At 31.6% G+C, this 17,093-nt stretch overlaps 2 pseudogenes; both read right to left on the reverse strand.

Annotated features, from left to right (window-relative positions):
• Positions 1 to 3,419: 3,419 nt before the first annotated feature.
• On the reverse strand, positions 3,420 to 4,515 carry LOC129302689 (30S ribosomal protein S3, chloroplastic-like; annotated as a pseudogene).
• Positions 4,516 to 4,831: 316 nt separating this feature from the next.
• Positions 4,832 to 5,463, reverse strand: LOC129302690 (50S ribosomal protein L2, chloroplastic-like; annotated as a pseudogene).
• Positions 5,464 to 17,093: the final 11,630 nt, after the last annotated feature.

Below are 17,093 nucleotides of genomic sequence, written 5' to 3' on the forward strand. Positions count from 1 at the left end.
AATTCGTCTGCGTCTACAAGTTAGTTGACATTTTTCACAAATTTTACGAACGGAGGCCCTTATTTCCATATTTGTTATTCCTTAATTGAATTTTGAATTTATTTATTGGAAGAGAATAGAGTTTTCTGAAATTTTTAACTTCTAATTGTATCTCCATAAAAAAAAAGAATGTTGAATTTGAAAAAAAGTATAATCATTTGAATTTTTGTTCCAGAATCTACAATCCTCCGTTTGAATCAAAATGATTTACTTTTATTGTTTGCTTTTTCTCCCCGTATAAAACTATGTTGAATCCTTCCAGAAACATGACCACTTAGAATCCATATTTTCATTATCTAGAATCTTATTTTCATTAAAGGAACAAACCTAGAACATACCATTGGGAAGTGGTTCAGTAATTAAACCTTCCTAATTTTTTCTATTGCAGTTAAAACCCTTTTCCTGTATTAACTAATATATGTGGAGTGGAGTGATATTAGAAGCTCACTTTTTCTCTCTCTTTTTGCATAAAAATGTATGTAAGTTTTTTATAGAATTTGGATACCTGAAAGATTATCATATATAACATAAAATTTCTCCACCAAATCTTTCTAATTAAGCCTCTCGATCTGTCATTATGCTTTGGGAAGTAGAAAGAATTACAATCCCCATCCCTCCTAAAATTCTAGGCATTTGTTGATAATTAGAATAGATTCATAGACCTGGTCTATTGATTCATTTTAAATTCAAAATAGTTTTATATGACCCTTTCCTATTTCTTCTATGCCATAGAGTTAAAACAAAAAAAATATTTATTGCTTTCCCTATGTTTTCTCACATTTTGAATAAAACCTTCTTGGAAAAGTATTGTAACCATTTTTTTAGTGATGTTAGTAGATGGTATTCGAACCGTCCCTTTTCTATTCATGTCAACATTTTGTATAGAGGTTATTATGTCAGCAATGTTGTCCTTACCCATGATAAACTAAAATGATTGTTGCCTTTGACTTTTGATATAATCAACATGCTCTTTTATTAATTTAATAATATTCAATTTCTTATTATTTAATTTATTAATTTCTAATTTATTTTATTATATTTTTATTAATTATTATTTATATTTATGAATTCTATTTGAAATTGAATATTGAAATATTTGGATTTAGAATTCCTTTTTTATAATAATTACAAAAGAAAAGATATATGTGTGAGACATAATCAATCTATTAATTAATCTATTTCATTCAAATTCTATAAATATATCATATATCTCATAGTCTCATCTTATAATACTTTGGGTGCTAATGAAACTATTTTAGTGAAATTTAACTGTCTCAATTCCTGAGCGATCACACTAAAAATTCAAGTTCCTTTTGGATTTCCTTCTTAATCAATGACAACTGTAGTTCATCATATTATATTATCATATTGTTGTTACGTTTGAGTTCTTTACAAGTATGTATAATTATAGCTCTGATCACTTTTGATCTTTCTAATGGTGTATTTGGTACTACTTCCTTGATTACAGTAACAATAACGTCACCAATATAGGCATATCATCAACTACCAGTTCCTATGATTCAAAATCGAATACACATCAATTCGTGGGCCCCACTATTATTAGCTACATTCAAATAGGTTTAAGGTTGAATCATATCATTTTTTTGTCTGTTCTTTCAGTGTAAAGGGTGAAGTAAAAAAAACAAGAAATATTGTGTATAAAAAAAACCTACAATTTCAATTGTTTTTTTTTTCATCCCAAAGACCTCTTTCCTTTGGTTCTAATTATTATGTCAAAATAATGAATTGAGTTCGTATAGGCATTTTGGATGCTGCTATTGCAATAGCCTTTCTGGCTATATTTTCTGTAACTCCACCCATTTCATAAAGTATTCTACTCAGTTTAAAGACAGCTACCCAATATTCGGGAGATCCTTTTCCTAGCCCCATATGTGTTTCTGTAGGTCTTACTGTAACCGGCTTATTTGAAAATATGTGTATCCATATTTTTCCATCGCGGCGGGCATTTCATGACATTGCTCGCTACCCTACTTCTATTTGTCTAGATGTGATCCAAGTGGGTTCAAGTGCTTAAAGAGCATATCTATCAAAGCAAATATGATTACCTCAAGAGGATATTCCTTTCATTCTTCCTTTATGTTGTTTATGGAATCTGGTTTTTTTGGGGTTATAGTTGATGGTTTTTTCTCTATTCCATCTCTACTATAGAATTGTACATGAGATTTTCACCTTATACGGCTCCTCGCGAATGAAACAATTAAAATAGAATATAAATATACATGGATTTCATGAAAATAATAATATATCGAATCGTGGTGGGACTTTTTGAGATTTAATCTAATCTATTAGTTTATTGGAAATTTGTATATCTTGTTTTCATATATAAGTAAATAAGTATTCTTTTAACAAATATTATTTTTCTATTATAGAAAATTCTTGTTGTCTAGATATGAATAGATAATGTTGTTTTCTTATGTTATAAGGTTCTAACGAATCTTTATTTTGTTTTTCCTTTTATTACCATATCAAATTGGCACCTATTTAGAAATCCAATAAAATCAAGATTTTTGTGAGAAAATATTTACTCTTTCATTACCTATTTTAGATGTAGGGTTAGCCCATGACTCCTCAGAACAAGCTTCCTTAGAATAAATGGATTAGTTTTTGGTTCCTTCCGCCATCCCACCTAATGAATCATTAAGATTTGTTTTTAATAAAATCTTAGGCATTCACAGGTTCCGTCGTTCCCATAGCTTCTCGCTTAATGGTTACGTCTCAATTGTACAATGGAGCCTCTAATTCCATTTTGTCTTTAGTCAACCTTCTCAGTTTTTAGTGACTTAGGGCTCTTGATTTGTTTATTCAATTAATATAGTCATCTAATTATGAATTAATTAATATTGATGCTTTATTACACTACCTTTTATAACATGACTTATAGACCTTACATATTAGAATTCTATATAATTGATATTCTTTTTCTCTCTTTCTTTCAACCTTTCATTTATCCATATATTCTTATTGCTTCACAACTCATAATCAGATTCATTTTTCTTTTTTATGCAATATTTTAGTTGGCATAATGATATCACCAATATATTATATCTTTACTTATATCATGATTGGTTCTTTAGATCCAGATAATGCGAAGCGATGAGTTGGTTATTAGTTTTATAGTTATTAATTAATTAATACTACGAGTTAGTTTATTTTTTTTGTTGAATTCTAACTATTCTAAACAAATAAACCAACACAACGAGTCGCACACTAAGCATAGCAATTATGTCAATATCCAATGATTAATCAAATTTTTATTCAATCTTATAAAATTTATTAAAATTTATTTAAGAATAGAAGAATTTTTCACTTTTTTTTTTTTTTTTGTGCTAGATAGAACGTTAAAGATAAGGCAAAGTTTATTATTCGTCATTTACAAATATCCAAATTTTGATGCCTAATACCCTATAAATAGTTTGAACTGTATAAGAACAATAATCAAGTTTTGCTTGAATGGTTTGTAGAGGAATCCTACCTTCTCTGATCTACTCGACATGTGCAATTTCTTTTCCATCAATATGTTCTGCAATTTGTACTTGAACTCCTTTTGTACCTGCTAATTTAGTTAATTCAATAGCTTTTTTCATTGCTTTATGAAAGGAAACTCTATTCTTTAATTGTCTGATTATAAATTCTGCAAGAATATTAGGGTGTCTATAAGGGTTTGCAATTCTTGTAATAGCAATGTTGAGTTTTCCATTCATACAATTAAGTTTTTTTTTGCACATTCGTCTGTAATTCTTCGATTCTTTGAGGTTTACCTTCTCTTAATAACTTTGGAAATCCTATATAGATTATGACTTGAATCAGATCGATTCTTTTTTGAATTTTTATCCATGTAATTCCCTCGATACTATAAGATATTCTCATATTTTTTTGTACATAATTCTTGATACAATCTCATGTTTTTTTTCATCTTCTTGTAGACTCTTGGAATAATTTTTGGTTGTGCAAACCAAACAAAATGATGACTTTGAGTTGTACCAAGTTTGAAACTGAGTAGATTTATTTTTTGTCCTATAATCCCCCACTATTATACATAAAATGACACTTTGTATCTATGTACTTTTTACGAATTTCAACAATTACTATTTGTGTTGTAGTTTGTGTTATGAGCAAACATGCATATATGTTGACCCAAAGGGTATACTTCTTTCTATTTATATTTATATTTATATTTATTTTCATAAGGTTTGACTTGACTCTTTTTTTTATTATTTATTTTATTTCAAAATAATAATTATTTATTAATAATTATTATTAATAAATAAAAATAATATATTTGAATAATTTTCCTTTGAATATTATATTGAATATTATATATATATATATTAATAAATTCTAAAATTAAGATGAGAATATTAATATATAAATCAAATTTTAATGAATTATTTTTTAGTATTTTAGTAATCTCTTAATCACTAAATTAACGATGAGATTTATTACCATTTTTCGCATGTCCTCGGAAGTTTATAGTCGGTGAAAATTCTCCCAATTTATGTCCTACCATATGATCTGTTATATAAATAGGTAAATGCTCTTTTCCATTATGGATAGCAATCGTATGCCCAATCATTATGGGTATAATTGTAGATGCTCTGGACCAAGTTACTATTATTTCTTTTTCTGCTTTTGTGTTAAGTTTACTTATTTTTCTTAATAAATGATTTTCTAGAAAAGGATTTCTTTTTAGTGAATGTGTCACAGTCCATTACTCCTATTTTTTTTTGTAAAGATGAAGAAACAAATTCTATTTTCTCTACTCTACTATTTACTACTTACTATGGCGACGAAGAATCAAATTATTACTATATTTTTTTCCTTTTTCTACTTCTTCTTCCAAGTGTAGGATAACCTTAAAGAGTTGCGGGTTTTTTTTCTACCAATTAGGGCCCTCCTTTCACCACCCCCATGGGGATGGTCTATAGGGTTCATAACTACTCCTCTTACTGGAGGACGCTTACCTAGCCAACATTTAGATTCGGCTCTACCCAAAATTTTCTAATTTACCCCAACATTCCTCACTTATTTGACTATTGCTGAGCAGTTCTTGGATATCAAATGGACCTCTCTAGAAGGTAATTTTAAAGTGGTCGATTTCCCCTCTTTTGCAATTAGATTTGCTAGAGCACTTGCTGCTCTAGCTAATTGTCCACCCTTTTCAAGTGTGATTTCTATGTTATGTATGGCTGTGCCTAAGGGCATATCGGTTGAAGTAGATTCTTCTTTTTGATCAATCAAAACCCATTCCCAAATTGTACAAGCTTCTTCCAAAGCATACGGCTTTTTGAATGTAGATGATGATATCTATACAAATAGATCTTATATATATATATATATATATATCGTACAATGAAGTACCGCATGATTGGATATATAGGAATCCAAATCTGTCGAATCACTCATGTTATGATCTTCTACATCCTAGGTCTTCTTGTTCCTTTATTTGGCTTATGTTCTTCATGTAGCATTCAAACTGAATGACTCTATAAAATTACGTCGGTACAACCACATATTATGAGTAATGTAGGAGACATCTCTATTTTTCCCCCTGGGGAATCCTTAGAATTATCACTTCTTAGCTTTCAATTTGCCTTTGACCACCAAATGAAATATGAATAACCCATCCTTCCCTCTTTAAAACAAGGGGCGCTTCTGGTTCTGTCAGTGCTTTAAACAATTTTGTCTTTTCCATATTACTATATCTCTAGAGTCAATAATTTTATATGTGGAACTACTAAACTCAATCACTTACTGCTGTTACTCTTTAGTTTTCTGTTGAGGTCTATCCTATAGAGGTACTCAAATTGGATCAGTGATTGATTTCTAGGTTTCGCCATAAACCTAATTGGTTACTTCTAATTATGTAAATCAATAGTTCAAACCATACTTAAAGGTAGGGCATTTCCCATTTTTATAGGAACTTCTGTACCAAAAACAATGGTATTTCTAATTATAGCCCCTCTAGGATGTAAAATATATCTTTTCTCACCATCCCCATAGTATATGAGACAAATGTATGCATTTCAGTTAGGGTCGTATTCTATGGTTATGATTTTACCATATATGTCTTTTTCATTCCGTTGAAAATTGATTTTACGGTATAGATGCTTATGACCTCCCCCTCTATGCCCTGCAGTAATGATTCCTCTAGTATTATGACCTTTACCATAATGATGCTATCCATAGATCAAATTATTTCATGGATTGGATTTCACTTGACTGTCTACGGCTCCATTGCATGTGCTCAAGGTATAAGTTTTGTATAAATGTATCGCTATGCTATTAAGTATTTTGATTTAAGTTCTTTTCTTTCTAAGAGGTGGAATAGAATAAGTCGGTTGAAGCATAATGATCATGTCTGTAATGCATTGTATGTCCCATAATAGGTCCCATTCTTCTACGCTTTACTGGGAGTCGATGATTATTTATAGCTATTACCTTGATACCAAAGAAGAGTTCAACCCAATACTTTATTTCTGTCCTAATTGATCCTGATTCGACATTAGAAGTATATTGATTTTTCCTTAATAACTGAATACTTTTGTTTGTAAATACTACATATTTGATTCCATCCATAAATCTATTTTCTATCCCATAAGTTCTAGTCTCAATAAGAATGCTAGTTCTTTCTATTCATATATTATATTATGAATATACTACACCAATTCGTTATGTATGGATGCTAAGATTCCATTGATACAGAGCTAATTCCAATAGCCTTATTGGAAGGTCTCATTGGCGTGCATCTAGTAGGAATTAAACCTATGAATTCGCCAATAATAAGTTGGGTTCTTTAACCATTCAGCCATAAATGCTTAATAGGGATCCTCATACATGGTGAATAACCAAATTCCAATTGAAATGAAATCTTTAGGATAAATCAATGCAATTTAGGAGGACTTAATGAAAGGACATCAATTCAAATCCTAGATTTTTGAATTGAGAGAGATCAAGAATTCTCACTATTTCTTAGATTTATGGACCTAATTCAATTCAGTCGGATATTTCATTCACATTTTTTTCATCAAGAGCATTTTATAAAACTCATAGACTCCCGAATTTAGAGTATCCTACTTTCACGCAATTCATAGGGTTCAATAAGTAATCGATATTTCACGATCAAGGGTGTAGTACTCTTTATAGTAGCGGTCCTTATATATCGTATTAACAATTGAAAGATGGTCGAAAGAAGAAATCTCTATTTGACAGGGCTTTTTCCTACACCTATGAATTCCATCAGACCCAGAAATGATATATTGGAAGAATCTTTTGAGTCTTCCAATATCAATAAGTTGATTGTTTCACTCTTATATCTTCTAAAAGGAAAAAAGATCTCTGAGAGCTCTTTCCTGGATCCGAAAGAGAGTACTTAGGTTCTCCTAATAACTAATAAGTGTATCATGCCTTAATTTAATTGGGGTTCGCAGTGGTAGAGGAACTGGATAAAAAAAAAGAGGGATTCTAGTTGTAAGATATCTAATGAAACCATTGTTAGAATTGAGATCTCAATTAAAGAGAAAGATATCAAATATCTGGAGTTTCTTTTTGTATATTATATGGATGATCTGATTCGCAAGGACCATGATTGGGAATTGTTTGATCATCTTTCTTTGAGGAAAAGGTGAAACATAATCAAGTTAAATTTAGGATAGCTATTCAAAATCTTAGTGAAAGACTGGATTTATTATCTCATGTTTGCTTTTTATGAAAAAATACCAATTGAAGTGGAGGGTTTCTTATAACAACAAGGAGCTGGGTCAACTATTCAATCAAATGATATTGAGCAAGTTTCCCATCTCTTCTTGAGAAACCAGTGGGCTATTTCGTTGCAAAATTGTGCTTAATTTCATGTGTGGCAATTCTGCCAATACCTCTTCGTTAGTTAGGGGAAGAATCCACACGAATCAGATTTTTTAAGGAATATCTTGAGAGAGAATTGGATTTGGTTAGACAATGTTTGGTTGTTAAACAAGGATTGATTTTTTAGCAAGGTACATAATGTATCGTCAAATGTTCAATATGATTCCACAAGATCTAGTTTCATTCAAGTAATAGATTCTAGCCAATTGAAAAGATCTTCTGATAAATCCAGAGATCATTTTGATTCTATTAGCAATAAGGATTCAGAATATCACACATTGATCAATCAAAGAGAGATTCAACAACTAAAAGAAAGATCGATTCTTTGTTAGGATCCTTCCTTTCTTCAAATGGAATAAATAGAGAAAGAATCAGAGCGATTCCCTAAATGCCTTTCTGGATGTTCCTCAACGTCTCGGCTATTCACAGAATGTGATCATCTGCTTCTAGAAGAAATTGAAGAATCTCTAAGGAATCCTACAAGATTCATTCATTCTTTTTTCTCTGAAAGATGGTTAGAACTTCATCTGGGTTTGAATCCTACTGAAAGGTCCATTAGAGATTAGAAATTATTGAAGAAAGAAAAGATGTTTCTTTTCTTCTTTCTAGGCAATCAGAAAATAAAGAAATAATTAATATATTCAAGAAGATTAAGTATTTACAAAATACCATCTCAATTCATCCTATTTCATCAGATCCGGGATGTGATATGGTCCCAAAGGATGAACTGGACAGTTCCAATAAGATTTTATTCTTGAACAAAAAATCATTTTTTATTTTATTTCATCCATTCTGTGACCGAAACAGGGGGGATACACATTACAAATGATTTTAAATTAAAAGAGAGATTTCAAGAAATGATAGATCTATTCACTCTACCAATAACTGAGCCGGGTCTGGTATATCATAAGGGATTTACCTTTCCTATTGATTCCTCCAGATTGGATCAAAACAATTCTTGAATGAGGTTTTCAATTCTAGGGATGAATTGAAAAAGAATTCTTTATTAGTTTTACCTCCTATTTTTTATGAAGAGAATGAATCTTTTATCGAAGGATCCGAAAAAAAATGGATCTGGATCTCTTGCGAGAATGATTTAGAAGATATAAAACCAAAAAGAGTGGTATTTGCTAGCAACAACATAATGGAGGCAGTCAATCAATATAGATTGATCCAAAATCTGATTGAAATCCAATATAGCACCTATGGGTACATAAGAAATGTATTGAATCGATTCTTTTTAATGAATCAATCTGATCGCAACTTCAAATATGGAATTTAAAGATATCAAATAGGAAATGATACTCTAAATCATAGAACTATAATGAAATACACGATCAACCAACATTTATCAAATTTGAAAAAGAGTCAAAAGAAATGGTTCGATCCTCTTATTTGATTTCTCAAACTAAGAGATCCATGAATCAGGATCCTAATACATATAGATACAAATGGTCCAATGGGAGTAAGAATTTCTAGGAACATTTGGAACATTTCATTTTTAAGTAGAATAGCTGTTTTCAAGTAGTGTTTAATCAATTATGTATTAATCAATTTTTGATTGATTGATTTGAGGTTATCAACAATAAGATTTCTCTAAGTTACTTTGTTTCTTTTTGTCCAAGTTACTTCTTTTTTTGTCCAAGTTTCTTCTCTTTTTGTCTTTCACTTCCTTTTTTCTTTGTGAGTTTTAGGAGTATCCCTATTCATAGGTCAGAGATCTACATCTATGAATTGAAAGGTTCGAATGATCAACTCTGCAATTAGTTGTTAGAATCAATGAGTCTTTAAATTGTTCATTTGAAAAAATGGAAACCCTTCTTATTGGATGACAATGATACTTCCCCAAAAATCAAAATTCTTGATCAATCAAGGAACAATATCACCATTTTTGTTTAATAAGATACCAAAGTAGATGATTGACTCATTCCATACTAGAAAGAATTACAGGAAATCTTTTGATAACATGAATTCCTATTTCTCAATGATATCCTGCAATCAAGACAATTGGCTGAATTCCGCGAAACCATTTTATAGAAGTTCATTGATATTCTCTTTTTTTAAAGCAAATCGACTTCAATTCTTGAATAATCGACATCACTTTTGCTTCTAGTGTAACAAAAGATTCCTTTTTTTGTGGAAAAGGCCTCCATCAATAATTATGATTTTACGCATAGACAATTCCTTAATATCTTGTTCATTCACAATAAAATATTTTCTTTATGCGACAGTTAAAAAATGCTTTTTTGGAGAGAGAAACTATTTCACCAATCGAGCCATAGGTATCTAACATATTCATACCTAACAATTTTCTGCAAAGTGGTGATGAAAGGTATAACTTGTACAAATCTTTCCATTTTCTAATTCGATCCGATCCATTCGTTCGTAGAGCTATTTACTTGATCGTGAACATTTTTGGAACACCTCTAACAAAGTGACAAAACCTCTTTCAGATATGAATCTATTTGATTTAGAAGGAAAGAACTTGCATCAGTATTTCAATTTCAATTCAAATATGGGTTTGATTCACACTTTATGTTTTGAGAAATATTTACCATTCAAAAAGAGGAAAAATTGGAGTCTTTATCTAAAAAAATGCCTTAAGAAAGGGTAGATGTTTAGAACCTTTCAACGAGATAGTGCTTTTTCAACTCTCTCAAAATGGAATCTATTCCAAATATATATACAATGGTTCCTTACTTTGACAGGGTACAAATATCTAAAATCTCTATTTTTAGATAATTTTTCAGACCTATTGCCAATACTAAGTAGCAGCTAAAAATTTGTATCCATTTTTCATGATATTATGCATGGATCGGATATATCATGCAAATTCTTCAAAAAAAATTGTGTCTTCTATAATGGAATCTGATAAGTGAGATTTTGAGTAAGTGTTTACATAATCTTCTTCTATCCAAAGAAATTATTCATTGAAATAATGAGTCACCATTGATGTCGACACATCTGAGATCGCTAAATGTTCGAGAGTTCCTCTATTAAATCCTTTTCCTTCTTCTTGTTCCTGGATATCTCATTCATACACATATTCTCTTTGTTTCTCCAGCCTATAGTGAGTTACAGACAGAGTTTGAAAAGGTCAAATCTTTGATGATTCCATTATACATGATTGAGTTGCAAAAACTTCTGGATAGGTATCCTATATCTGAACTGAATTCTTTTTAGTTAAAGAATCTCTTTCTAGTTTCTCTAAAATAATTAGGAGATTCTCTAGAAAAAATATGGGGTTTTGTTTTTGGCAGCAACATGCTATTGGGTGGTGGTCCTACTTATGGGGTCAAATCAATACGTTCTAAGAAGAAATATTTGAGTCTCATCGATCTCATAAGTATCATACCATCCTATCAATTGAATTGCTTTTTTGAGAAATATGAGACATTTAAGTCATACAAGTAAAGCAATCTATTCCTTGATAAGAAAAAGAAAAAACGTGAATGGTGATTGGATTGATGATAAAATAGAATCTTGGGTCTCAAACAGTGATTTGATTGATGATAAAGAAAGAGAATTCTTGGTTCAGTTCTCTACCTTAACGAGAGAAAAAAGGATTGATCAAATTCTATTGAGTCTGACTCATAGTGATTATTTATCAAAGAATGACTCTGGTTATCAAATGATTGAACAACCTGGAGTAATTTTCTTATGATACTTAGTTGACATTCATAAAAAGTATCTAATGAATTATGAGTTCAATACATCCTGTTTAGTAAAGATAGATATTCCTTGCTCATTATCAGACAATCACTTATTCACAAATCTCATGTAGGGCTAATAGTTTTCATTTTCCATCTCATGGAAAACCCTTTTCTCTCTACTTAGCCCTATCCCCCCTAAGGGTATTTTAGTGATAGGTTCTATAAGAACTAGATGATCCTATTTAGTCAAATAACTAGTGACAAACTCCTATATTCCTTTCATTATAGTATTTTCAACAAGTTCCTGAATAATAAGCCTAAGGGTTTTCTTATTGTTGATATTGACGATAGTGACGATATTAATGATGGTGACATTGATATGGAGTTGGAGCTTCTAATTATGATGAATGCACTAATTATGGATATAATGCTGGAAAAATACTAGTTTTCTATCTATATCACCCTTTAATTCAAATTAGCAAAAGCAATGTCTCCTTACATAATATGGATTCCAAACTTTCATGATCTAGATGTGAATGAGTTGAATTACTTATCCCTCGATCTATTAGTGATCTATCTCTCTAGGGATTGTGGAAGATGTTACACTAGAAATATTCTTGTTATTGCTTCGACTCATATTCCCCAAAAATTGAAACCCCGCTCTAATAGCTCTGAATAAATTAAATACATGCATTAAGATATGAAGGCTTCTTATTCCATAACAATGAAAGCACTTTTTCACTCTTTCATATACTAGGGGATTTCACTTGGAAAATAAAATGTTCCATACTAATGGATTTGGGTCTATAACTATAGGTTCGAATGTACGAGATGTTGTGGCACTTACTAATAAGGCCCTATCAATTAGTATTATACAAAAGAAATCAATTATGGGCACTAATCTAATTAGATTTGCTCTTCATAGACAACTTGGGATTTGCAATCCCAGGTAAGATTGGTTCAGGATCATAAGATTCATTTCTATCAAATAGGAAGGGCTATTTCACAAATGTACTTCTAAGTAATTGCTCCATAGATCTTATATCCATCTATATAAAGAAGAAATCATGTAATGAGGGGGATTCTTATTTGTATAAAAGGTACTTCGAACTTGGAATGAGCATGAAGAAATTAATGATACATCTTTATCTTTTAAGTTGTTCTGTTGGATTAGTCGCTCAAGACCTTTAGTCTCTACCCGGACTTGATGAAAAAATGGGATCACTTCTTATGGACTCGTTGAGAATGATTCTGATCTAGTTCATGGCCTATTAGAAGTAGAATGCACTCTGGTAGGATCCTCACAGACAGAAAAAGTTCGCAGCTAGTTTGATAATGATCGAGTGACATTGCTTCTTCAGCCTGAACTAAGGAAACCCTTAAATATGATTTAAAATGGATCTTGTTCTATCATTGATCAGAGATTTCTCTATGAAAAATATGAATCAAAGTTTGAAGAATGGGAAGGAGTCCTCGACCCATAACAAATAAAGGAGGATTTATTTAATCACATAGTTTGGGCTCCTGGAATATGGCGCCCTTAGGACCTTCTATTTGAGTATATCGAAAGGCCCAATGAATTAGGATTTCCCTATTAGGCCAGGTCATTTTAGGGCAAGCAGATCATTTATGATGAAGAAGATGAGCTTCAAGAGAATGATTCGAAGTTCTTACAGAGTGGAACCATGCAATACAGACACAGGATAGATCCTTTTAAAGAACAAGGCTTTTTTTAAATAAGCCAATTCATTTGGGACCCTGTGGATCCACTCTTTTTCCTATTCAAAGATCAACCTTTTGTCTCTGTGTTTTCACATCAAGAGTTCTCTACAAATGAAGAGATGTCAAGAGGGCTTCTTACTTCCTAAACGGATCCTTCTACATCTATGTCTAAACATTGGTTTATCAAGAATATGCAAGAAAAGCATTTCAAATTGTTAATTCATCACTAGAGATGGTTTAGAACCAATAGTTCATTATCAAATGGATTTTTCTATTCTAATACTCTATTCAAGAGTTATTAATATTTATCAAATATGTTCCTATCTAACAGAATACTATTGGATCAAATGACAAAGACATTGTTAAGAAAAAGATGGCTTTTCTCGGATGAAATGAAAATAGGTTTCATGTAACAAAAGAAGAGTTTCCCATTCCTTAGCTGGAGAGATATATGGCCATAAAATATGGATTAAGTGAAACAGAATTGACTAGGTGGTACAGTCATGGAAACACCTGTTTCTTCTATATTTTGGACCTTAGCTCTATGGAACAATATGCTATTGCAGAAATGTGGAAGAATTGAAATCTTAGATCAAAATATTATGTATGGATGGTATGAACTACTTGAACAAGAATTCTTGAAGAGCGAACAACCAAAGCTATTACCTACTACATCAAAAATTTTCATTAATGAAAGATGTAAATCCATTGGAAAATCAAAAATATGTATGCTAGATGAAATGGTTGTTGCTATCTACTCTAATGATGAATCATTAGTTTAACTAAATAACTAAATAAAATAGATAGACCTTTTTTTCTCTTCGTTGACTAAGCCTAATTCTAATTATTTATACATATTCCAGTTGACTAAGCCTAATTCTAATTAATTATACACATTCAGGTCGATAGATCTTCTCAATTGAAAGATCCCCTAGATGGATAATACACATTCCAGTTAACTAAGCCTAATTCTAATTATTTTGTTTTGAAGCAAAGATATCCACGGGCGGTTTGTCCTATTCTAATATTCACGACCAAGAAGTACTGAATTCTCTTTCCTTTCGGATAGGCCTTGAAAGGAGAAGGAAGGCTAGAATGCCAATAGGAATCTATTATTGAATTCACCCGACCCGAGAGTACAGTACCCATTTTGGGAACGTTCGGTGCCAAAGTCATTGAATTGGTAGGTCGCTAATCCCTAAAATGGACTATGTAATGTACTTTATCTATTAGGTTATAGGTGGGCATTTTACCCAAGGTTTCTATTAAATCAATCTACCCTTGTGTGATTCCTATTGAAGCATATAGGGATGGGTGTAGGGCAGACGATCTCAAAATGGACTCCCCATTCTATAGATAGAGAAAATCACTAAGATTTCATGATTCGCTATTGAACTTATTCCAATTCAATAAGAGATCTCAATATTATGCCTTGAAGATGACTCGTACCTCCATGCTCTTTAGCATGAGATTTTAAGTCTCACATGTCTACTATTTCACTACCTAGGCATCTTGAAAGTGAATTGTATTTCATGAATATGATATCTATCTAGTGTGATGTATGGAATATATGACAAAGGTGGAGTGTTAGAGTATTTTTATTAATCGATCATGTCATATAGGCCCAAGTCGAACATCTAATTGGTTTGATTTGAATTATCTAAAGGATACCTTATATATATTCTATCACAAAGATAGATAATCAAACCTATTTCTCGATTCAATAGAAGCCTAAAGAGGTGAATAGGTTTCCAAATAATGAGAGATATATAAAAAGTAAGTTCGATTATGCCTATTCTTAATCCTATATGGAATGGAATGGAACGATGCAGGGACCTATATGTAAACATAATATCTATTTAGATACACGTGAATGACCCCTTCTCATAATGAGAATGTATATAACCCTATTTAGGTCTGGTCCTGTATGGAATGAACTTATAATCATGGAATCGACTCAATCATTAGATTATAGATTATAAGTTCATAACCCTAGCCCATTCCCATTTTAGGCGAAACAGATCTACTAATTCTTTGATTCCAGTTAGTAAGAGGGATCTTGAACTAAGAAATAGATTCTAGAAGCTAAAAAAGGGTATCCTGAGCAATTTCAATAATTAGGTTTATTGATATTCCTGGCATAGTAGATGCTATCACACATACAATCATACTCAATTCGATGGAATTATTTAATCTTAAATGGGATCCTCTATAATTTTACATGTGAGGAGTTATTTTTGGTTTCGTCCAGCCATTAATAACTTAATTCTTTTTAGATAATAGTAGATAGAAACAACACTCGTAAGGAGTCCTATTGAAACCTAGAAATATGGGCCTACCTGCCATCCATATTAGAATAAATGAAGTTTTTTGAAAAAACCTGCTAGTGGAGGAGACCTGCTAAGGATAAGAGATATAGGGCTAAGGAGAGAGCCAAAAAAGGATCTTTCATGTATAATCCTGCATAATCTCAAATGTTATTAGCTCTGGTACGTAGACCAAATGGTACAATGCAAGAAAAAGTTCCTAGATTTATGGAGATATAAAACAACATATAAGTTATCATCCTTGCATATCCAGCATTTGAGTCTCCAACAATTATTCCAATAATTATATATCCGATTTAACCTATGGACGAATACGTAAGCATAGGTTTCATGCTTGTTTAGGTAATAGCAATGGGATTCCCCAATATCATGCTAAGAATACCTAGGATTTTCAGAAGAAGATGCCATTTGTTTGATGAGAAATAAAAAGGAATATTAAAAATTTGAGTGGCTGAAACTGAAGCAGCTACTTTCGAAGTAACAGAAAGAAAAGCAATGACTAGAGTGGGAGAGTTAAAGTCGAAAAGAGGATTCCCCACTTCTTTCTCTCATTCAAAATCATGTACCTGGGCTAATATTATTAACCGAGCTAACCTTGGTATGGAAGCTATGCATGAACGTAATGCTCATAACTTCCCTCTAGACCTAGTTGCAGTTGAGGCTCCATCTATAAATGGATAAGATTTTGGTCTTAATGTATACGAGTTTTTAAACTGAACGTGAAGGAGCAATAATTAATTTCTTGTTCTATCAAGAGGGTTAATATTGCTCCTTTACTTTTTAGTAGTCTTTTTCTTGATACATCCATTTTGTATTTACTTTAACATTCTTTACCATTATACTATTATTTTAAGATAAGAAAAAAATATTGGAGTTTCATACTTTTTGTTTCTTTTTTACTAATTTATTTTAGACGTCCACTGATTTATGCCGCTTTAGTTATTGCTGCTGGGTTGGCCGTCGGGCTTGCTTCTATTGGACCTGGGGTTGGTCAAGGTACTACTGCAGGTCAAGCTGTAGAAGGGATCGCGAGACAACCCGAGGCAGAGGGAAAAATACAGGATACTTTATTGCTTAGTCTAGCTTTTATGGAAGCTTTAACAATTTATGGGCTGGTTGTAGCATTAGCTCTTTTATTTGCGAATCCTTTTGTTTAATCCTAAAAATACAAATCAAATACATATATTTTTTTTCGTGGACTTGCTTTGCTGCTTTTGCTTTTTCGAATCCTATTAAGATTTTACTTCTATAATTATTTATTAATTCAAATTCAGACAAGAACCCACGGGAAGGGCTGATTTGAGGGTGAGTAATTAGCATACTGACTCGCCTTCTTCCTTCCCTTTTTTAGTCCAATTCGATCCCCTGATTGGATTGGGGGCAAACGTCTACGAAAAGATCGCTTAGATTTAAGAAAGAGTCGCTTAGATTTATCTATAGTTTGTTTATTCCTTATCCCGAGAATCCTATT

The sequence above is a fragment of the Prosopis cineraria genome, unplaced genomic scaffold (assembly GCF_029017545.1).
Source record: "Prosopis cineraria cultivar Desert tree isolate PC_DT_omini unplaced genomic scaffold, ASM2901754v1 PC2, whole genome shotgun sequence".
Lineage (NCBI taxonomy): Eukaryota > Viridiplantae > Streptophyta > Magnoliopsida > Fabales > Fabaceae > Prosopis > Prosopis cineraria.